At 38.5% G+C, this 23,334-nt stretch overlaps 1 protein-coding gene across 1 annotated transcript in view; it reads right to left on the reverse strand.

The window, feature by feature from the left end:
- Positions 1-23,334, reverse strand: part of VWA3B (von Willebrand factor A domain containing 3B) — a 133,556-nt gene that overhangs the window by 106,667 nt on the left and 3,555 nt on the right. Inside the window, exon 2 of the mRNA XM_058184758.1 lies at positions 10,253-10,333. The gene's annotated coding sequence lies outside the window, so the exon portion shown is untranslated. The remainder of the gene's footprint in view (positions 1-10,252; positions 10,334-23,334) is intronic.

A 23,334-nucleotide genomic window follows, 5' to 3' on the forward strand; every position in this document is an offset into this window, starting at 1 on the left:
ATATAAAAGAAGTTGTGGTTGTGATCATTTCTTTAAGGCAAGTACAGTCATTGGTAATCAGGGCTGTTATTTCAGATATGACTTCTGGAATGTCCCAATGATGCTGATTTTCTAGTAGCACATACAACTGTGGTACAACCTGAATATGCATGATCGCTAAAAGTCAGTTTCTCAACCTTTTTATCCTGGAAGAACCCTTGAAATAATTTTCATGACTCAGGGAGCCTGCATAAAAGTGATTATATCTTCAGCTAGCATTTGGTAGCAGACCAACAGCTGACACGTGGTTCCAATACTGCAAGCAGAGAACCTAAAGTGACTTCTGATGGAGTTGAGAAAGGCTGGTCCATATTATGTTATCCAAGTGTGAGTGGTTACTAAAAAAAAATTACCTTAATAATTTCAGCCTGAAAAAGAAGTAAACTTATATCCTACCATCTTCTTGTTTGTTTACTGTTTTGGAGTACCAGTATTTCATTCCTGTTATGCTACTTTACATATTTTTAAAAAAATTCAGACCTTTCTGAATTAGTACATTTTTAAATTCATTAAATTCATGAATTTAAATTCATTGGATTGAGCAGTGATTGACTTCATATACTTCATCACAACTTTCTCTTCTGAGGAGATAACACCACAGTGTCCATTAAAACATCTGGTAAACTGACTTCATGTTGAGAAGTCTGGAAAGATGGCATTCTTTCCTCCCCCCACCCCAAGACTTTCCTTATATAGTATTTTTTATATATAATGGCAGAAGTGGGGAAAATTAGTTCATACTTTTGTCATTCTAGCACAGAAATTTGCTTTATTCTTCTTTATTGACAAGACCCAACAATAACAGATTTTACTCGACTGGGCAGCACAGTCATAGTCTTGTAAATACTATGGCAGTATTTAAGCAGAAAAGAAGAGCAAGTAGAGTTAAGTAGGAACCTGCATGAAGATCCAAGGTCTTTTCTTTTGATTTTTCCTAGAGCTGCCCCAAAGCAAGGTCTTTGGTGGGAAGGTTCAGAACTTTCTAATTAGCCAGGCTAGAGCTGATTAGTGTTCAGTCTAATCAGTAGAAATTTTGGAGGAGAGGGCTTAAAGTATTTGTTCTCACTCCCCCACAAGTAACTTGTAAGTTACTGCATAAAGAAAAAGGAAATGCACTTAGTATGGGCAAGGTTTTGGTGACCAAGGACTGCACATAACATTTTAGTAAGGAGCACATAGTCTGCAAAGTAGATGGGACTGCATGATACCGGTTGGTGATACTCGGTTTGGGAGTAGATTTATTTATCCTCTAATTTTCATCTGCTGACCCATCAGGAAGATGGGTCATTAGTTTTGTGTCATTATGATCAAAGAGGTATCAAAAAAGACAATTCAAGCCTTGGGGCTATAAATTACCTCTCCCTGCACTGTCCAATCCAAACCACAGTGTTGTGGATTCTATAGCAAGGTAAGCCAGAGTGTATTCTGTTCTAGTTTACTGTGCTATGTGAATCCTGCCTTTGAATCATTCTCCCATTAGGCCTAACAAAATGTGTCATGGGGAGAATGCAATTAAAATCTTTCAACTCACAGAGTGACAAAGCACTGCCACAAACCTACGACATTTTCATATACTAATTGTCCATATTATATTGGGGGGGGTTTGATCAAAAATAAATGGATCCACTGAGCATTACAGTCAACTATCAAGATTATCAGACTCCTAGTGGTTTAACAGGAATGTCCGTTCTTCCTTCTAAACTGGGCTGCTAAGATGGAAGGGGAAAAATGCAGGTAGATTTTTGTGTGATGGACAAAAATATAGAATACAGAATAACAGAGTTGATAGAGTCCTTGAAGGTCTTCTAGTTCAACCCCCTGCTCAGTTCCTGTACCATTTTAAAAAAGTGGCTATCCAGTCTCTTCTTAAAAGCCTTCAGGGATGAAGTACCCAAAATTTCTGAAGACAAGCCATTTTGCTACTCAATTGTTCTATTAGGAGATTTCTCTTTAGTTCTAGGTTGCCTCTCTCCTTGATTAGTTTCCATCCATTGTTTCTTGTCTTGCCTTCAGGTGCTTTGGAAAATAGGTTGATTCCCTGTTCTTTGTGGCAGCCCCTCAAATATTGGAACACTGCTATTGTCAGGCCTGGAAACCATACTAGACTTTAGGGTTCCAGACGCTGCCACATTTTTCCCCTGAGGGGAAGAAGGGGGGTTGAGGGGTATGGTAACATTCTTCAAGCGGTCAAGGTCGGATGGTGTTCACATCTGCAGGAGGAGTGGCGAGAAGATATTCGAATGAACTGGGAGAACGTGGGACCATGTGACCAGCAAAGGGGTTAGGGGGGTGGGACTCTTGGGGTTTGTATAACTGGGAAAAGAATCCGGAAGTTCAGTTTTGGAATTTCACTCATCGTGTGCCAGTTTCCTCATGCTAGTAAAGAACTCTGAAAGACAATGGCTTCTGAGTTTTTTTTATGCAGAAGAGGTTTTTCTGGAACCTTGACAGCTATCATATCACCCTAGTCCTCCTTTTCTCCAGACTAACCATACCCAATTCCTCAAACCGTTTTTCATATGTTTTAGTCTCCAGGCCCTTAATTGTCTTAGTTGCTCTTCTCTGCACTCTTTCCACAGTTTCAACATCTTTTTTATAATGTGATGATTAAAACTGCGTGCAGTATTCCAGATGTGGTTTTACTAAGGTTTTATATAGTGATACTAACACTTCACATGATCTTGACTCTATCCCTGTGTTTATGTAACCAAGGAGTGTACACTCCTGGCTAATATTTAAGTGATTGTCCATTAGGATTCCAAGATCCTTCTCCAATTACTGCTTTTGAGCCAGGTTTCACCTACACTGTATTTGTACATTTGTTTTTTTCTGCCTAAGTTTAAAACCTTAGTTCTTTATACATTAAATTTTATTTTGTTGGACAGGGCCCAGCAAAACAAAATTCTGGTACTGAAAACTAATGTAAGTGTGAGCATGTTCCATAACATTCAGGGTATGTCACATTGGTCATCAACCAAATTTTTTATCCAGCTGCACTTGGTGGAAACTTGACATAGATCATCATTTCAGCATTGTTTTTCTGAAATTTCCACTATTTGGCCATTGCAAAAATTACTGGAGAGAATGCTGTTTCATGAATGTACTACTATCAGCAAAAGTACCATGTTAAGACTGAGGTGTTTACCAGCCTTAAACTAAAAAAGCATTTTCCCCCTCTCTTTTAAATTGGAATAACAAATATAAAAGCTTTTCTCATCACCAAGGATATTGTCATTTCAGAGGGCAAAGATCAAACTATCTAAGACATCAAATTATCTCTGCTTCAACCAGGCTTTGAATTCACAAAGCTGGAAATTGCAGGATCTGAGAATCAAAGTTGATGTATATATTAATTTATATATGAAAATAAGAGATTGGAGACCAATAATAGCTAGATTTTATTAGAAAAAGTAATTGTTTCTTGCTAGGAATGAACTATTCAACTTGTTTGATCAATTCATGGCTATGAGTATTTCCAACTCATCCTTTTCACAGTCCATTATTTCTTGGCATGTGTTCATCATGTATGAGTCTGTTGCTGTTTAACCACTAAGATATTCTGAATGAGTTATATAGAATTAAAATGCAAATAGAAAATTGTACAATGCCCACAAACTACACTAAAGCAATAAGAGAATGATGCAAGAATGTAAACATAATTTATTACAAACACATAGAAAAGGATTACATCTTTGAATCACCTGGTGACTTCATGGACATACAGTATGTCTACAGTCTATAATTTGCTTTATTGAACCATGGAGTAGATTCCTAAAGGCTTCTCCCAGAATTATTTTTTGACTTTCCAGGCTTACCTACAGCCCAGAGACTCTATGCTTCTCCTTGCTTAGCTTCTTGGTTCAGCCACTTCTGAATAAATAATAGGATAGTTGCCTGCAATCAACAGCCATGTAATCAAAAGTAGATTAAAATAACCTCCTAGACTAGAGAATGAGTTACCAAGATGGTGTACTGTGAAATAATAGCACATTTTTATTTCAGGCATAATCTTTTTGGAGAAGAGACTGACCTTAATGCAGGAAGTAAGTTTAAACTGGAAAAAGGGATCCTTTAGAAACCAATATATTTAAATAACATTTAAGCAAGTGCATAGAAATAAGTCATCCACTCTCTTGTATATTTCTCTTAGTTGAGCATCTGAATGTATAGTAATGCATTTACTTCCCAGGGTATGCGTGACAGAAACCCGAAAGAGCAACAGGTGAGGCCGCGCATGCTGGGTAACATAGCTCTGCGTGCCACTTCGGGCACACGACACATGCCATAGGTTCACCATCACGGCTATAGGTGATTTTCACAGGTTATTCTATTTTGTATATTTTTGTATAGATTTTAAGCTTCTTATATTTCATTAACATTTAATCTCTCATAATTTCTCTTTGTGCATGCTTAATGGCAGAATAAATGTATTAATGCAAAATAATGTGAAGTATTTTGTTGCCCTCACTAACCAAGGCAATTTATTTGACTAAATTGTCTGACAACACTCATACTCAGCTGGTACTTACTTAATCAAATTGTAGCAATGATAATTTATTCATTTAACTGTAAAGTATTTGTTCTTTGTATATCGTTGGGAGTGACTACTATGAGATTACTTTGTATTTGAAAATATACCATCATTTCTCTGGGTAAAGCACTAAAGTTTCTAGAAACACAGAGAAATTCACACACATACACACACTTTGCTCTCTGAAAGGATAAGATACTGCTTGAATTGTCACGCTGAAGAAAACTGAGAATTTCACTCTAGGAGTAGGAGGCATTATTGACCAGGGCTAAAATTAAAAATGATGTCACCTTCATTGTTCCACAGGTAAAGGTAAAGAACTAACAGATATTGGCATCAGGTGGACCACTGATCTCCAAAAAACTAAGTTCTTAGTTAGATGGAAGACAATTGAAACATCCCAGAGCTATAGGCTAGATTGAAAAATTAAAAAATAAAAGCCCAACCTGGAGGGAAGCAATGGCAAACCAGTTCTGTACCGTTACTAAGAAAACAGCATAAATATTCATGTAGTCTGTAAGACTTGATTGAGGCTTAGTGCCTTGTGGAAACTTAAGTATGATTGATGGGTTAGAATAATGTGGGAATCCAGTTACAAATAGGAACAAGTGTATTTCTCTCAGTGACACATCCTTTTTGAACACAACTGTCAATTATCTTTATGACAGAAATCATATCTGAACACCTTTTTGGTGATCCATGAAAAGAAACAATGAGGAAACTACCTCAAGCACATGTACAGTTTTGGCATTTCCTATTGAATCACCAGTCATAAAGTGTCTAGGATGAATTTCCAGATTAGTGAATCTGACAATTCCGGATACCTGTTGCTTTTTTCAGTGCCTGTATATTGCTACACAGTGTTCTTTCTCCAAAAGATTGATTATAATTGTGGTTAAGCAGTTAAAGAGTTTTCCCCTAATTTTTTAGTTTGCAAGTCTAAAGAGATATTTCATATCTGCCTATTGCTCCTTTATTTGGAAGAGAAACAAGAAAAGGTAGAAAAGAACAGAAGGGAAAAAAGATTTTGAAATTACAGAAAGAAGAAAAGGGAAAGGAAGAAACATGTGAATAGAAGAGGTCATAAATTGAGGAGGTAAAAAAGAACTAATTTATCTAGAGCTTATGAGTTGATGTCTCATTGCCTTCTGCAAAAATCTTCTCCAGAAAGGGAATATTGGAGACTTTCAAGAAGTTATTAAAAATGACTTGATCAAAAGCCCAACCCTTCATTCAGGTAAAAACTCCCATTGACTACATATCTATGTAGCAATTATCTGAACACATCTTCATGACTGTATTACAAATATGATTACCATTGTCTTCACCTGGGATGTTTTCCCCAAATTCCACTGTACCTTCCAGTCCTCAGATGTTCAATGGTCTTCTTCCCAAATGCTATTAGGATCCAACTCTGCTTTGCATTTTGAACTCAGCTAAGGTTCAAAACCCTGCTCTAAATCTCAATCCGTGAATCCATGTGAAGACATTCCAGACACACTCCTCATCTTTGTTGTATGTTGTGAATAAGATAATTGATTTCATTATCAAACTGCTCAGGAATTGGATTCAGGCAGGATCTACCTTCCTATAATTTCAATTGAAATTATAGTTGTGTCTGAAATGATAGTTGTGGCCTTATTTTATGTGACTCCATTTCAGATTCATGAAAAATGCTATCCTACAACCCTTTTAATCATGCTTTGTCAAATTTAAGATTAATTAAACCTAAGGAAGACTATATTCCTCACTTATACCCCAAATATGATGAAGTTTTAAGTTCATTTCTCTGTGGTCAGGTGTCATTTAGCATCCTTGCTACCCTATGTATTAGCAATAAGGACAGGCTTATAATGGTCTGAATGAAATAAATCTGCAACATCTCCTAAAATTAAATTGTTCATATGGGAAACGTGCTTTTAAATTTCTTCATTTGATTTTTCTTTTTTTGAGAAGTTAAGTTGACTGACGTTTAGGGAAATAACTATGAATAGCTAGTTTGGGGCAGCAATAGGGAACAAGATTGTTACTTGTGGATAGAGATTTGCAATGGAGTAGAGATTTTGCTAACTTGTACGGCAAAGTCAGAGCAAGTTTGGTGTATTGGTTAAGGCGGGGGTCCCCAACCTCTGGTCCATGGCCCAATACCGGTCCGCTGAAGCAGCAGGCAAGCACGCAAATGTGTGAAGCTCCATTGTCTTAAATGGCAGACAGATGCACAAAACCATCCCCATTCCCCACCATCATCATCACCATGGAGCTGGAAAGTTTGGGGACCACTGGGTTAAGGCATCAGGCTAGAAACTGAGAGACCATGAGTCCTACTCCTGTCTTGGGCATGAAGCCAATTGGGTGATCTTAGCAGGTCCGTTTTTCTCAGCTTTAGGAATGAGACAATGGCAAACCACTTTTGTAAAATTGTGGTCCAAAAATTGCAGGGACTTGTTCAGGCAGTCTCCAAGAATTGGATACAATTGAACTGAAGCTACCCCCCTCTCCATAAACTTGGTAAAATAATTAATGTTATCACCTTATTTACTTTAAAAATGAAGCTAAAACAGCAATTATCTCAGACAAGTCTCTATAAATTTTAATAATTGATAATAGCATCTTCAGCAAATCTGCTTCTAACTTTGAATAATTTATAATAGCATCTTCAGCAAATCTGCTTAAACAAGAAAAGGTAGAAAAGAACAGAAGGGAAAAAAGATTTGAAATTACAGAAAGAAGAAAAGGGAAAGGAAGAAACATGTGAATAGAAGAGGTCATAAATTGAGGAGGTAAAAAAGAACTAATTTATCTAGAGCTTATGAGTTGATGTCTCATTGCCTTCTGCAAAAATCTTCTCCAGAAAGGGAATATTGGAGACTTTCAAGAAGTTATTAAAAATGACTTGATCAAAAGCCCAACCCTTCATTCAGGTAAAAACTCCCATTGACTACATATCTATGTAGCAATTATCTGAACACATGTTCATGACTGTATTACAAATATGATTACCATTGTCTTCACCTGGGATGTTTTCCCCAAATTCCACTGTACCTTCCAGTCCTCTGATGTTCGATGGTCTTCTTCCCAAATGCTATTTGGATCCAACTCTGCTTTGCATTTTGAACTCAGCTAAGGTTCAAAACCCTGCTCTAAATCTCAATCCGTGAATCCATGTGAAGACATTCCAGACACACTCCTCATCTTTGTTGTATGTTGTGAATAAGATAATTGATTTCATTATCAAACTGCTCAGGAATTGGATTCAGGCAGGATCTACCTTCCTATAATTTCAATTGAAATTATAGTTGTGTCTGAAATGATAGTTGTGGCCTTATTTTATGTGACTCCATTTCAGATTCATGAAAAATGCTATCCTACAACCCTTTTAATCATGCTTTGTCAAATTTAAGATTAATTAAACCTAAGGAAGACTATATTCCTCACTTATACCCCAAATATGATGAAGTTTTAAGTTCATTTCTCTGTGGTCAGGTGTCATTTAGCATCCTTGCTACCCTATGTATTAGCAATAAGGACAGGCTTATAATGGTCTGAATGAAATAAATCTGCAACATCTCCTAAAGTTAAATTGTTCATATGGGAAACGTGCTTTTAAATTTCTTCATTTGATTTTTCTTTTTTTGAGAAGTTAAGTTGACTGATGTTTAGGGAAATAACTATGAATAGCTAGTTTGGGGCAGCAATAGGGAACAAGATTGTTACTTGTGGATAGAGATTTGCAATGGAGTAGAGATTTTGCTAACTTGTACGGCAAAGTCAGAGCAAGTTTGGTGTATTGGTTAAGGCGGGGGTCCCCAACCTCTGGTCCATGGCCCAATACCGGTCCGCTGAAGCAGCAGGCAAGCACGCAAATGTGTGAAGCTCCATTGTCTTAAATGGCAGACAGATGCACAAAACCATCCCCATTCCCCACCATCATCATCACCATGGAGCTGGAAAGGTTGGGGACCACTGGGTTAAGGCATCAGGCTAGAAACTGAGAGACCATGAGTCCTACTCCTGTCTTGGGCATGAAGCCAATTGGGTGATCTTAGCAGGTCCGTTTTTCTCAGCTTTAGGAATGAGACAATGGCAAACCACTTTTGTAAAATTGTGGTCCAAAAATTGCAGGGATTTGTTCAGGCAGTCTCCAAGAATTGGATACAATTGAACTGAAGCTACCCCCCTCTCCATAAACTTGGTAAAATAATTAATGTTATCACCTTATTTACTTTAAAAATGAAGCTAAAACAGCAATTATCTCAGACAAGTCTCTATAAATTTTAATAATTGATAATAGCATCTTCAGCAAATCTGCTTCTAGCTTTGAATAATTTATAATAGCATCTTCTAGCATCCCACTTATTCTTTCATTTTTCTGATACAAAGCCAGTTTCTGGGGAAAGCAAATCTTGCTGAATGCTACTTTTTAATTTATTTGTTTGTTTCATGAAAAATTATGTTACTGTAAAGAAATGCTTGTTTCACATTTTTAAACTTATTCAGAAAATGGGCAAAATGCCTCCTTTAATTCTGAAATTTGTCTTAAATTGATTCCAGTTGCATTTTTCTCTCTTACATAACTTACCTTAATATGTTTTTTTTTCATTAGTGTCTTTATTTGACTTTCAACATTTTGTAGCAGCTAATGTGAGAGCAAGTACTTTAATACACACACAGGCAAGATTTTTGTAGAGAGCAATCACACAGTACAGAGCAGCAGCAGAAGCTGTGTAAGAAACACAGTATTGTGTGAAGGAATGCCACAAAATAAGCAAAAGAGCTGCCACCCAGAGATTCCATATATGAAAGCATTATAATTCACTGAATGTGAGTAACTCCCATGTACAGATCAGCATAAGCATCAACTGACGGAAGTTTATATTTATGTGAATAATAGTCAAAACTATCCTTCTGTCCTAACAACTTCCAAGTGCAGCCTTTAATGCTAAAAAAGCAGTAGGATGTTCATTTTAAAAAAGAAACCAGTACCCTTTCACACTCTCAGAGGGGTCATATAACAGAGCTATGGATTTGCCAAGTAATTTCACTGTGGAAGCAGAAACATTCACTGTAATTTTCCAGGGATTTCTGTTCAGCTGGGTGCCAGAGTTTACCCTTTGGATGTGAATAGAAAACAATGTTCAACAGAAGTAAGCTATGTACACAGCACTGTCCCTACTTCTGTTCAACATTGTTTTCTATTCAGATCCAAAGGATAAACTCTTTGAAGAAGTGAATCTATCACATACTTACGGTACTTATTGTGCAAATTATGTTGGTGCTCTATACAAGTTCAGTTAAGATAAATAAAATACTAATCTATTTATTGGGATTACTATCATTAGATATGAATATAGAGGAAATAGTATTGAAGTCTGCAATGCAAAGAAAATAATGTTGAAATTGGTTACCTATTTTAATTTATTCAACAAGTTAAAACAAATCTTTATTACTATAGTCTGTAAACTCAGCTAATTCTGATGCCCAAATGCCTGAACATTAACAGTTGCATGCTATAATATTTTTTTTGTATTTCCTCTCCTCCATAATTGCCTTTTTACAAAAAAAAAAGATGCATATTTCACAGCTGAAAGCAGAACTTGATCTTATATTATCCACAAATGCTATGCCCTAGGTAGGAAAAGCATATCTGTAATAGTTATCATTACATCAAATTTGTCTAATTACCTTAGGAATGGTTAGCATTCTTTGCAGGGCCCTCATGCCATCAAGGACAATCTGTTGTGGTTATTCACAATGACTGAACTTCTATAATCATGGAAAATTATATGATGTTATAGTTGACAGTTCAGGGGATCAGACTCAACAAACTATATAATCATTTCACCGAAGAATGGCTGTATAGTGATACTTTTCAACTTGAAAATTGGAATATCATGTTGAAGAAGGAAGATCCTAAGCATTATCTTAGTCATTTGTAAATATTTTTTCCATCATATATCCTTTTCTTTGCTTGTCCCAATAAGATGATATCATATAGATTATATTATGTGTAACTGTATGCTTATGCATTACCTAATTACTTCTGGAACTAAAGAAGAATTGCCCAAACATGTGCTCAGGCTAATGTCTCAGAGTCAGAGGTTGCAACTTCAGTTCTATAGCACCTTCCTGAATGAGTGTTAAATGAATCACTCTTGCAATAAACAATGACATTGGAAATGCACCTCATACTGTAGCTAATAGACAAGTACCAATGGAAGACTAAATGGGAATTACAGAAGAGTTACTAGAAAACTCATAAAAGATTTTGCTTTTTAATAACATTTACAAGATACTACTGCACTTTTTTTGATCTTTTGCCATCATAGTCTAATACGATTATCCTCTTACAGTACAGATAAAAAGGCATGTATCTAGCAGAAAAGAGGAGAACAGAAATGAGAATTAAGGTTCAAATGCTTATTTTTATCATTTTATATACCAAGATATATTCAAATGAAGTGATGAAGTACTTTATAATCACCATTCTTACCATAGTAGTTCTTGCAATGGTCGTTCCTACTTGTATAATACCAATGGTCTTTAAAGAAGATTCTCTTTCTCAAGCTTAGGCTTGGTTTAGCAGGAATGCTAGCAACAAATGAGAGTTTACATTTTGTTTATTGACTATAATCACAATGTCAAAAATATTTTCTGATCCTTTTATTGAGACTTTGAACTTACTGAGTATTTTGAATCCCAAATGTCTGTGATCTTGGATATTTTTAATCCAAAAGTTCTGTTTTAATATACGTGGTATCCTATAGCCTCTAGAAGGGACATGGTGGCTAAGACATTGAGCTTGTCAGTCAAAAGGTTGACAGTTCAGTGGTTCAACTCCCTAGTGCTGCATAATGGGGTGAGCTCCAGTCACTTGTCCCAGCTTCTGCCAACCTAGCAGTTCAAAAGCACATAAAAAATGCAAGTAAAAAAAATAGGGACCATCTATGGTGGGAAGGTAACAGCATTCCGTCCACCTTTGGCATTTAGTCATGCCGGCCACATGATCACGGACAGCACTGGCTCTTCGGCTTTGAAATGGAGATGAGCACTGCCCCCTAGAGTCGGGAACGACTAGCACATGTGTGCGAGGGGAACCTTTACCTTTACCTATAGCTTCTACTTAAAATGGGTTTTCCTAACTTTTGCCATCCAACCTACTTTTAATATAATCTTAATGTACATGCTTCCTTAAAAATCCAAACACCAAAATAAACACAAATAGATAACTACATTTATTCAATCTTTATTATAGTCACAGACCAGAACAAAAAATTAAACATTAAAAAGAAAGTAAAACTGAATAGAACCAAATGGAACGAAGCATAGTAACATCTTACAACTGAGAATGAAATGATCATTGGGTGCCTAATTTTACAGACAGTGTAACAAAACTTAGCTACATTCAAAGAAACTGAATCATACTGATCTGACAATAGTTGTTGTACATAAAAGAGATCATTTGCATTCCAGAATATTTAATCAAGGAAAGTGTTAAATGGGGTCCAAGATTATGACCAATTCGGATGCAAATGACACAGTAAATCTGAAATCTCCATTTAAAAACTCACACATAGTTAACAGGTAAAAATCCTAAATGACAGTTCTTGCTGTATGAATATAGCAGCAAGGAGTAAGAGAGGCAAATGAAAAGCTGGCTGGGAATAAATGTAGTTATAGCATGTATTTAGATTTTGGTTTTAAAGGATTAACACTGCTATGCCATGAACTGTACATCTACTTTATTTCATACTGTAGATGCACAATAGGATAATCTATGGTACCTAAGGAAGTTTTTTTTTTTTTTAATATTTCAGATGCCATCCTGTTTCCACTTCATATTCTGTCTCCTTTCCTCTGTTCTTTCTACTTAGTACATTGCCTAGAACAAATCATTCTTGGCTAAGGTGTGAATTTGTCACTTGCAGAGATGAAGGAATGACAACAATGATAATCATGATGATGGTCATCACCATCATGTCATTTTTCTCCCCAGATTGTCCACTCTTGCCTTAGAGCAGGGGTGTCCAAACTACGGCCCGCGGGCCAACTGCGGCCCATGGGTCAGTTTTTATTGGCCCGCAGCAAATTCTCGGTGGACAGTGGGGTGCGGCCCCCGTCCTGGCCCCCAAGGAAGCCGCCGCTCGCCCGGTTGCAGATGCGGAGTGGCTCCGCTGAGGCGATCCCCGCCCACCCGGGGCTGCGGGCCGGCCATTCCGCCACTGGGCTGTAGGGGGCGCCCAGGACGCCCATGGCTCCAGCCCGCCCACCAGACAGAGGAAGAGGCGGGCGGGCGGCCATTCCGCCACTGGGCTGTAGGGCGCCCAGGACGCCCATGGCTCCAGCCCGGCCCACCAGACAGAGGAAGAGGCGGGCGGCGCTCTGCTTCCCAGCCCGCGGATCCTCTCCGGCGCGGCGCTCTGCACGCGCTCAGGGGCGCTACTTGTCGCAGATGATGGTCTGCAGCTCCCGGATCTGGTCGTTCATGGGCAGGAGTTTGAGCTGGGCCGCCGATCCCGCCAGTTGTGACGCGTCGCCGTCGCCGACGTGGCCGTGGCCTCCTCGGCGCCCCCGTCGCCCGCACAGCAGCCGTTCCCGCCAGCGCAGCAGCATCAGCTGCCGTCGGTGCTGCTGCTGCTGCTGTCCGGGCTCAGGCTGTCACCGCTGCCCGGGCCGGGGTTGGCGAAGCGCAGCTGCCGAGGCCCGCCCTCGCCGCCGCCGCCGGCATCCCAGCCTCTGCCCCGCTGGCCCACCACGCGCGGTCGCGGCAAGGCATCGCCCATGCGCCGCCGGCAGCGCCGCGCGCCACCACACGCTCCGCTTTACCTCAGCCGCGGGCCCGTGTGCCGGCCCGTGACACGGCCGGGCTCGGCCGCTCCCATTGGCCGCCGCGCCTGCCGCTCCGCGCCGCCACTCGGCGTTCGGAGGAGGGGCCGGTGCCCGCCCACTCTCGCCCCCTAGTTAGCCCCGTCCCTTTCTGGCCTGGGTGGGAGCCGCATGGCACACCTGAGTGGCTGCGAGGAAGCAGTGCGGGCCTCGCCTGGGCCTCCCCAGAGTCCCTCCATTGGCTGCTGTGTCTCCCTCAGTGGGAAGAGAGTTCGCGACGGACGGCGGAAAATCCCCAGTAAATACATGCTGGTTGCCAAAAGCTTGACTTTTGATGTAACTGGGGATGCTGCGAAGGTCATAAATGCAAAGACTGGTGGTAAGTCACTTTTTTCAGTGCTGTTGTATTGGTCGCTAAATGAGTGGTTGCAAGCCGAGGATTACTGGTAGCCGCTGTCAGTATTTAGGTCTCTATGTATTTAGGTTTCTATGCCCATAGCCACATCCACTCAGTCACATGAGGAGTTAGCCACGCCCACCAGTCACATGACCACCAAGCCACACCCCAAAATAAGCCACGCCCACAGAACTGGTACAAAATTTTTTAGCCCCCCCCCGTGGCCCGGGCCTTTGCTTATTTTTCTGTATTTGGCCCTCACTCAAAAAACTTTGGACACCCCTGCCTTAGAGGCTTGATGTACAATCAAAACCTGAGAGTGAATTCTGAAGAGTCTATGTTCTCTGATTGGAGCATTCTAAAAATAGAAAAATGAGAATTCAGAATGTGGAAGATCTTTGGATCAGTAAACATTAATCACAAATCATTTGAACATTCACTCCTGACTTCAGCACACATAAAATCACAATGACGTTGCAATTGTTATTTATTTCAAAGTGTCATTGTATGTCATTTTATACAACAGTCTGTAAAATATGCCAAAGAAACTACATTCCCTAACTAATGGGGCTAGGCTAAATGAATAAAATAATTTTATCTACAGATTAAAGTTGCCACATTCTTCCTCCTTTTAAAAGGTGGCCTGCGTTCCCGAATACTACAGATATACATGTCCACATAATACATTAAATTAAAATGTAGTTTCTTCAGTTTGGCTCAGCATAAGATGTAAATTTTGTCATTATAGTTTGAAAATCATAGTTTGGTGTCTCATCCTGCATAAACAGCCTTCTATGACATATTCAACAAACCATACCTAAGTGAATGGCTTAATAGTTTAGCACAATGTGTGAAATCTTTTTCTGGGTGAGTGTTATAGAATAGAATAGAATAGAATAGAATAGAATAGAATAGAATAGAATAGAATAGAATAGAATAGAATAGAATTTTATTGGCCAAGTGTGATTGGACACACAAGGAATTTGTCTTGGTGCATATGCTCTCAGTGTACATAAAAGAAAAGATACGTTCATCAAGGTACAACATTTACAACACAATTGATGGTCAATATCATTCATTGAGTTACTTAGAAAAAAAATTAGACCCTCTTAGTTGTTTTGACACGCTTAATGAGTTAATATGGTCATTATATTATGATATATGCTGGTCAGAGTCACTTGTTGAGATAAGTGGCTGTGGAAATCAAATAAACAAACAAATAAAATTATATCTCCTGTTGAATAAAATATCTTACTAGTGGCAGAATAACTGCTTAGTGTGCATAAAGTATAGGGCAGCTCTCCTCATAAACCATCTTGAGCCCTTGAAGGAAAGGTAATGTAAAGATGATGATGATGAAGGGAAGGGGGAGGAGTGGGAGGGGGAAAGTCAATCAGTCTTTGGCATCTCCAAAGCTGCCTGAAGCTATGGAGATTCCAGATGCAGAGTACTCACCTATATGTACCAATGGTCAAACAAAACAATCTGCAGCAAAATTCTGTTCTAACACAAACATGCATATAAAAGATTTAATGGATCAATGCTTGACCTCAGAGCAGATTGAGTTCATAATAATTTTATTTGAATGCATTGTAGTGAATAGGGCTGGGCTGAGGGTGAGCTAAAGTTTAGAACCCTCCACCCTGGTGGCCCTTAGCAATACTATCATATGGATGTGGGCTTATAGCATAGTCCAGTAGATGGAAAGGTTTTTAAAGCAAAATAGTTTGTCAATTTCATTTGTTGGCTCTAATATAACAGAAATGTAGAAACCAGCTACTAAAAGCAAGAGAAATGAAGGCAGTAGATGGGGAAAATATTATTTCTGTGTTTTCTAATGGAAGTAATACCAATAAAGGAGAATATCTGTAGTTCAGGGTTGAAATGAGGGGTCCTTGGTGCACTCGAGCTTGGTTGTTTTCTTACAGATAGTTCATTACCCAACCTAGGTAACATCATTAGTGCTAGATGATGTTACCTAATTTGGGTAATGAAATATCTGCAAGAAAACAACCAAGCCCAGAGAGCACCAAGTAATGAAAGTATCAATGAAAGTAATATACAACCTAAGGGGGAGGGGAGCATAAGATAATTGACTTTGGAGGGGGAAAGTAAAACCATTATTAAGTTACAATCATTTTATCTACATAAAGACTCTTGTTTTATTATGTATGGGAAAAAATAACTGAGATCTTGGAAAGGCTCCAATATGAATCTGATGCCCTCCAGGATCTGGTTTTTTCCAAATGTGGAGTCATGCTAGACAGGCATTTTGAGAAGTGAAATATAATGTATCTGGAGGACCAGTTGGGAAATCTTGATGCAGGTGCAGCAATAGGCAGTTTCAAATGTTCCTCTTCCAACTTCTGTAGTTACACTCTAGCTACAGTACTTTGATTTAATGGGAGCACTGAGAGGTAAAGAAGGACAGTGTTTCTGTACTTATATAGTTGTAATAGAAATATATTAATTCAGTTGTAAAATTTAATAGATTCACAAAAAGGAGATAAAAACCTACAGTAGAACTGGAGAGGGGCATTTAGGCCATCTAATACAATCCCTGCTCAGTGCAGGAATCCAGATTATAGCATTGTAGAGAGATAGCTGTCAGCTACAGTTAGACTACAATTTGAAGTGGAGTTTATCAGTTTCCAGTCAAACTGTCCTTACTATTTGGAAATGTTTCTCTATAAAAACATCTAAAAGCTTTCTTTGACAATGAATTGCACTGAGAAAGTGGCATTTATTTTGGAATTAACTTGCTTTAGGATTGCACTGTATTAGGTGCATAGAAGAATGTGAGAGTATGTGGCTTTTGTCATTCCTCTTTTGCGAGTACTGTGGACAACTACAAAGGATTACTACTTTTGCCTAATAATTTATGGCTTTGTTTCTTCTCCATACTTTTAATCTAACTTAACACCTTCTATTTTAGATTACTTTTCCTATTTGTGTGAAGTTTGTTTGATTAACGGCTCCCATGTAACACCACTCTTGCGCAGGCTGCACTGGCTGCCTGTGATCTTTCGGGTGCACTTTAAGGTTTTGGTCACTACCTTTAAAGTGCTCCATGGCTTGGGGTTTGGGTACTTACGGGACCGCCTACTGTTACCCCATGCCTCCCACCGACCCGTACGCTCACACAGAGAGGGACTTCTCAGGGTGCTGTCCGCCAGGCAATGTCGGCTGGCGGCCCCCAGGGAAAGATCCTTCTCTGTGGGGGCTCCTACCCTCTGGAACGAACTTCCCCCTGGCTTGCGCCAAATACCTGATCTTCGGACCTTTCGCCGCGAATTGAAAATGTATTTATTTATTCGCGCGGGGCTGGCTTAAATTTCAAATTTCAAATTTTTAAATTTTAAATTTCTAGATGAATTTTAATGGGTTTTTAGATTTTAAATGTTTTTAAATTTTCGGCCAATTATATAATAAGTTTTTAAATTTTGTTTTAATTGTATATTGCTTGTGTTCTTATTCTGGCTGTAAACCACCCTGAGTCCTTCGGGAGAAGGGCGGTATAAAAATCTAATAAATAATAATAATAATAATAATTTTATTTTGTGACAAGCTGCATATTCCAGTACTGGGAAAAAAATATTAAAATCCATTTATAATTGATTTAGTTCTGCCATTTATAAATGGTTGAGATAACTGTACAGATGTTTCTAAAAAAACCTGCGTACACTTTGATTGTTGTTTGTTTGGCTGACAAATGTCACCAGTTTTATAGCAAGCTTTCTGAATATAAGTATGTAAATTATATGGTAATCTGTCTGGTGACTATCAAATGTCTTTAATCCACAACATGTGCTTTGGAGCATGACTAAATATGGATGGTTGTCAAATGAATCACTTTATTGATTATTCTCTGACAAATTGTTCACATTTAATTAATTATGTCAAAGATACCCAATCAAAGACAATCATGTAAAACTTCTTACTGTTTAAAATCATATGCACTTCAGTTTTATTTGCAATTCTTTGTTTTGTTTATTAATTGAATTTACATTAAAGTTCAAAAAAGGTCCACTTTTGAAATGAGTAACATTTCACGGGATGAGAGAAAATGTACACTTTATATCAACATTATATAAGTGCCCAAAAATTGTCCTATCTTCTTATGAGGACGTGTTGTTAGGTATTTCCAAATTGTCTTCTTTTTTTTGAATTTTTTTTCCATAAATTTCAAAAAGAAAGAAAGAGAAGAAAGACTTGACATTGGGAATTAGAAGAACCAGTGCTTTATACCTTACAGCAATCTTTCCTTCTTAAGGTTCCCTCAAAGAATTTCTCCATTTGTCTTCTCCCATGTAAACCTTGCTGTTCCTATTTATACAGAAAACCATATGGTTTTTTTTCTAACCAATGATAGCAATTATGAAAGCATGGTGAGTTTTCAGACTTTTGTGTTTAAAAGAGATATCCAATTTTTACAATCTCTTATTTTGGGAAAGAGGATTGTTCCCTTTTAACACAAGGCCATTAAACAATATCTACTTTGGCATCTTGTCTGATGAAATAAATATAAGGAAATTGTTTTAAAAGATATAAGCCCTATCTATCCTAAGAATGCTACTCACAGTGATGAAGAGAATTGACATAACTTCGGCATGCAAACTGCTCTCAAGCAACAGAATCAGCTATGACTTTGATCAGCAAGTTTAAACCTGTTTGTCTGATAAACAGTTAACTCACTGCATAGCACATAACACTAGTCATGTGTGAAACAGAGATCTGCTTTTTCATGTTGAGGACAGAATCAACCAGTCCAGAAGGTCACAGGAAATGGAACAGAAAGGAGTAAAAATAAGTTGGACATTTACAAGGGTCTATTATCAGTGGTGGGATTCAAATAATTTAACAACCAGTTCTCTGCCCTAATGATCAGCTGGGTAGGCGTGGCTCGGTAGTCATGTGACTATGTAGGCATGGCCAACTCAACATCACTCACATCGATGGGCGCTTCACCTTAGCTATTACAATGTAATAAGGGTTAACTCAAGAGGCAGTTTCTGTAAGCAGGGCAATGAAGATTAAGCTAGAAACAACATCAGAATGTTTCCTTCCTGCCTTCCTTACAGGATTAGCCCTTTAAAGTGGAAAAAAAACAAAGTAAGATTTCTTCCAACAACCGGTTCTCCGAACTGCTTAGAAAGTTAACAACCGGTTGTCCCGAATAGGTGTGAACTGGCTGAATCCCACCACTGTCTATTATGCATAAATTCAAAAAGATATGATAGTAGGAAAGAGCAAATAAAGAAAAATCAAACAAAAAAGGAGGTCCCCCCACCTCCAATCCCAGTATACAGTATGGGCATTTTATTGCAGGAAGTTTATGAACATTTTGTAGCACCACTGGACTTCAACCAATTGTTGTAAGAGATTCCATGACACAGTCTTTCTGAATTTGATAAGACAGAATGGCCTATTCTCAACTCTAATTTCTGAGATTTATTTTTCATGGTAGACAAGATGCTAGAGTCATCAAACCTTAGAAGGCTGAAAATTCATATACATGTTTCCAGATTTATTTCATATTCCAATAAAATGTTTAAATGTTGTGAAATACCATGGCATGCCGCTTAAAGAACAGAGCAGTGCACCTGTTCCTGAAGAAGTTATCTCTTCCAATCTTCCATTATGGGGGAGGATTTAGGACAAGATGGTATAGTGACAGTTGCAGACACTCCTACATCAAGCAGCTTATCTGGATTCCTTTTACTCAGAATTAATATCTGAAAATGGGATGAAAACCATGTTAATGGAAAACTACCAGGACCTGAATGGAGGCAATGCAACTAGATCTCTTGATCTTTTGACAATGATATCCCCCCTGGACCACTTGTAAGGGTTAGGAGCGTATGTCACTGATTCATTGGTGCTTCATTTCTTCCTGACTGGGCTGCACCAAATAATAGTTATGGGACAGAAGCATACAGAAGTATGTGTGGCATGTTCCCTATAATGTTTAACACCTACATAAAATTGTTGGGAGGTTTCATATCCACCCTGGGTTGAACTAGAGTTGGAACAGAGGATTTTATTCCATGTCTGGAGGCTGTGACAGTTTGCATGGTGGGGTGGGGGTGGAAACAGAGGTTTGTTTATACATAATTTGGCTTCCTTGTAACAACCTCTATACTGGATGTGGATGAAGCAATCATCCCCCAAAGAAACAAGTCAATGACTTGAGAGTCCTCCTGGATCCATACCTTTTGCTTAATAAGAAAGTAGAGGCCATAGCTAGGGAGGCCTTTGCCAAACCTCAGCTGATGTGTCAGGTGCTTCCCTTTTTGGAGTGGGAAGCCCAAGCAAAGTGATTCATGTTCATATCATATCAAAATCAAGATATTGCATGGGATTCCAAATAATGTGATTTTTTTAAAAAGGTTAAGGGAATGCAGTAGATGTAGTATATCTTGATTTCAGTAAGGGATTTGACAAATACCCCATGGGTATTGTGATTATCAAGGTTTGAGTTGGAGGAATACCAATTGAGTTAATCTATGACAGCTCAAAAATTACACTTGATGAGTGGTTCCTTATCAAAACTAGAAAATGTATCAAGCGACTTGCTAATAGTTCAGTCCTTGGCTCTTCATTCTTCAATATTTCTATAAATGACCAAGAAGAAAGGAGGCAATGATTGTCACATTTTCAGATGGTGCATCTGAAAATAACTAATATCCTAGAAGATAAAAAGAATATTCAAAATCATTTTGACAGGATAGAGAAATGGCTGAAAAAAATAGACTGAAATTTAACAGAAACAAGCATAGGGAATATTAGCCTTTATATTGGTACTTGTGATAAAGGTCTTAGAAAATGATGCATAATAATAAAAGACTGAATATAAGTTGACTGTGATCTGGCTGAAAAAAACATTAAATGTAATTTTAGACCTTGTTAATAGAAGCATAGTTTCCAAATCATAGCAAGTTGTTTTTCTCTTTGTTCACACCATGCCTTGAATACCATGTTTGGTAACTGGCAACATCCTTTAAGAAAGATTTAGACAAACTGGAACCAATTTGAAGAATTGCAAATGGGATGATCTTGGAAGAAGTTCAGGGAACAAGCAACTATGAAGAAACATTGAAAGAGTTGATAGAGGGACCTGGTTCCTGTATTTAAAAAGCTGAAAGAATGTCACACATAAGGATGGAATGCATTTCTAGTCCACTACAGTTGTTTATTAGAAAGTATCTTCTATTGGTCTGGTTTCAAAGATAAGAAAAATTGAGAAAGAAGCTTAAGGACTTTGAAAACAGATAGCACACCTATTTTGCAGAGTGAATAGATACCAATCACCTATGCAGCATGCCAAAGATGATGTAATATACATCATGGACAATTAAGTTACTGTTGACAAAATACATGTTGTCTTTTCTATTTCTCCCAAGAGCTGTTCTGGCTCCTGTTCGCCTTCTTAATCTCATTGCCAATCTCTTCACAGATAGGATGCTGCAATCATGGGTAACAGACAAGGTTGTTCATCTGCATGTCTGTCAGCTTCTTGTCATTTGAGGAAACATCCTGATGTAATGTAACCATGGTTCCAAAATCAAACCCCTTTTATTTTCCCAACCTACTTGCCAGAAAAATACAATCTGAAAGCTCATATTTGTGTGTGTGTGTCACTTTGACTGTTCTGTTTAAAGTATTGCCCAATTGTGGAGTTTCTTTTCACCATATATCAATTTGGGCAAGATTGCTTTTAAGGTGCAATGTACTGAAAAGTTCCTCATCAGCATTATAAAGCATGCAATAGTAAGTGCCCTTCCCTTAGACGTTTTGCCCAGAGCAGTTTGGGCTTACTCATACACAGGGTTTGGTTCCATTAGGAGATCTAGATCTGCTTTTATGTTCTTCTCCCATAGCCCTCTACAGCACACTGTTGTTAGCTGTATAATAATTCAGATGAAGCTCAGATGAAGAACTGTCAGAAGTGAACTGCTCTTGATTTCCATTAACAATTGACTTGCCCAAGACATACTTAAAAATTTTACTAAAATGTCAGCTGATGTATATTTTCACATGCAATTTATAGCTTTTCTTCTTTTTAATGAGGGAAAATCTACACTGGAATAGATGTGGTGGGGGGAATTAAGATATTCCTTGACATACAACCATTCATTTAGTGACCAATCAACAACACTGAAAAAAGTGACTTATGACCATTTTTCACACTTATAACCGTTGCACCTATAACCCACAGTCATGTGATCAGAATTTGGACATTTGGCAGCCAGTTCATATTTATGATGGTGCAATGTCCCTGGGTCATGTGATCACCTCTCATGATCTTCTCACAAAACAAAGTCAATGGGGAAGCCAAATTCACTTAACAACCGTGTTACTAACTTAACAACTCCAGTGATTCATTTAACAATCTTGGCAAGAAAGGTTGTAAAATGGGGTGAAAACTCTCTCACTTAGCAACAGAAATTTTGGGCTGAATTGATAAATCGAGGATTATCTGTATTTCTTCTACTGATGCAGTCTGAAGGAAAATCTCATTTCTAAAACTGATAGATCTTTGTAAGAAAAGGGAGATTTGAACCCAGAAAAAGTTGCAATTGATAAAATGTTTCCTAGCATCACTTATCCATATACTTGTGCCAGGCAGAGAATGATGGAAGACACATGTACTGTGATGTTAACTGGTTCTTCTTCTGAGAGATTGCTTTAGTCTGTTTTGGGGTCTTGCAGCCACTTGCAGATCTGGTAGCGATGGCAGTGGGTGGTTCAGAGACTGGTAGCAAAAAATCCCTTCCCCCCCACCCCGCCCATGCCCGTCCGGTCGCCCACTTCTTTTAAAAAATGCTTTTAAAAAGTTAAAAATAGGCTCTGACGATCACGCAGCTCAGCTGTGATCATCAGAGCCTTTTTTTTTAACTTTTTAAAGAATTTTTTACAACCTTTTCGGCCAAAGAGGTTGTGAAAAAATGCTTTTAAAAGTAAAAAAAATAAATCCCGTGCCACAGCTGATCAGTCCCCCCCACCTCCCGCATACTGTTCTACTTACCCCATGCCTCCTTTTGGCATACACTGCGCACGTGTGCGAACTGGAAGTAAACTGGTTCAGATTTCACCACTGCTTTGCTTCTATAGGGTATCTCCTTAGCCTGGTAGCCAGTTCTGTGAGCCTTTGTTTAGCAATCTAAGGTTTCAGATGGAGTCAGGCCTTTATGTTTTTTCAGTAGCAATGGCAATAGCACCTCGACTTATATACCACTTCATAGTACTTTGCAGCCCACTCTAAGCAGTTTAGAGTCAGCATATTGCCCTCAACAATCTGGGTCCTCATTTTACTGAACTCGGAAGGGTGGAAGGCTGAATCAAACTTGAACTGGTCAGGATCAAACTGGCTGAGACAGAGTTAGCCTGCAATAATGCATTCTAACCACTGCATCACTACAGGTCTTCAGTAGTCAAGTCTTATTTTTAATTTTCACACCCTTATGTAATTCCACCAGTTTACTAACCTCTCTTTAAGTTTCCTTGATAATAGCCTCCAATTTCATTATCCAGAAGTAGGGGG

This window comes from Ahaetulla prasina, chromosome 5 (assembly GCF_028640845.1).
Source record: "Ahaetulla prasina isolate Xishuangbanna chromosome 5, ASM2864084v1, whole genome shotgun sequence".
NCBI classification, from domain to species: Eukaryota; Metazoa; Chordata; class Lepidosauria; order Squamata; family Colubridae; genus Ahaetulla; species Ahaetulla prasina.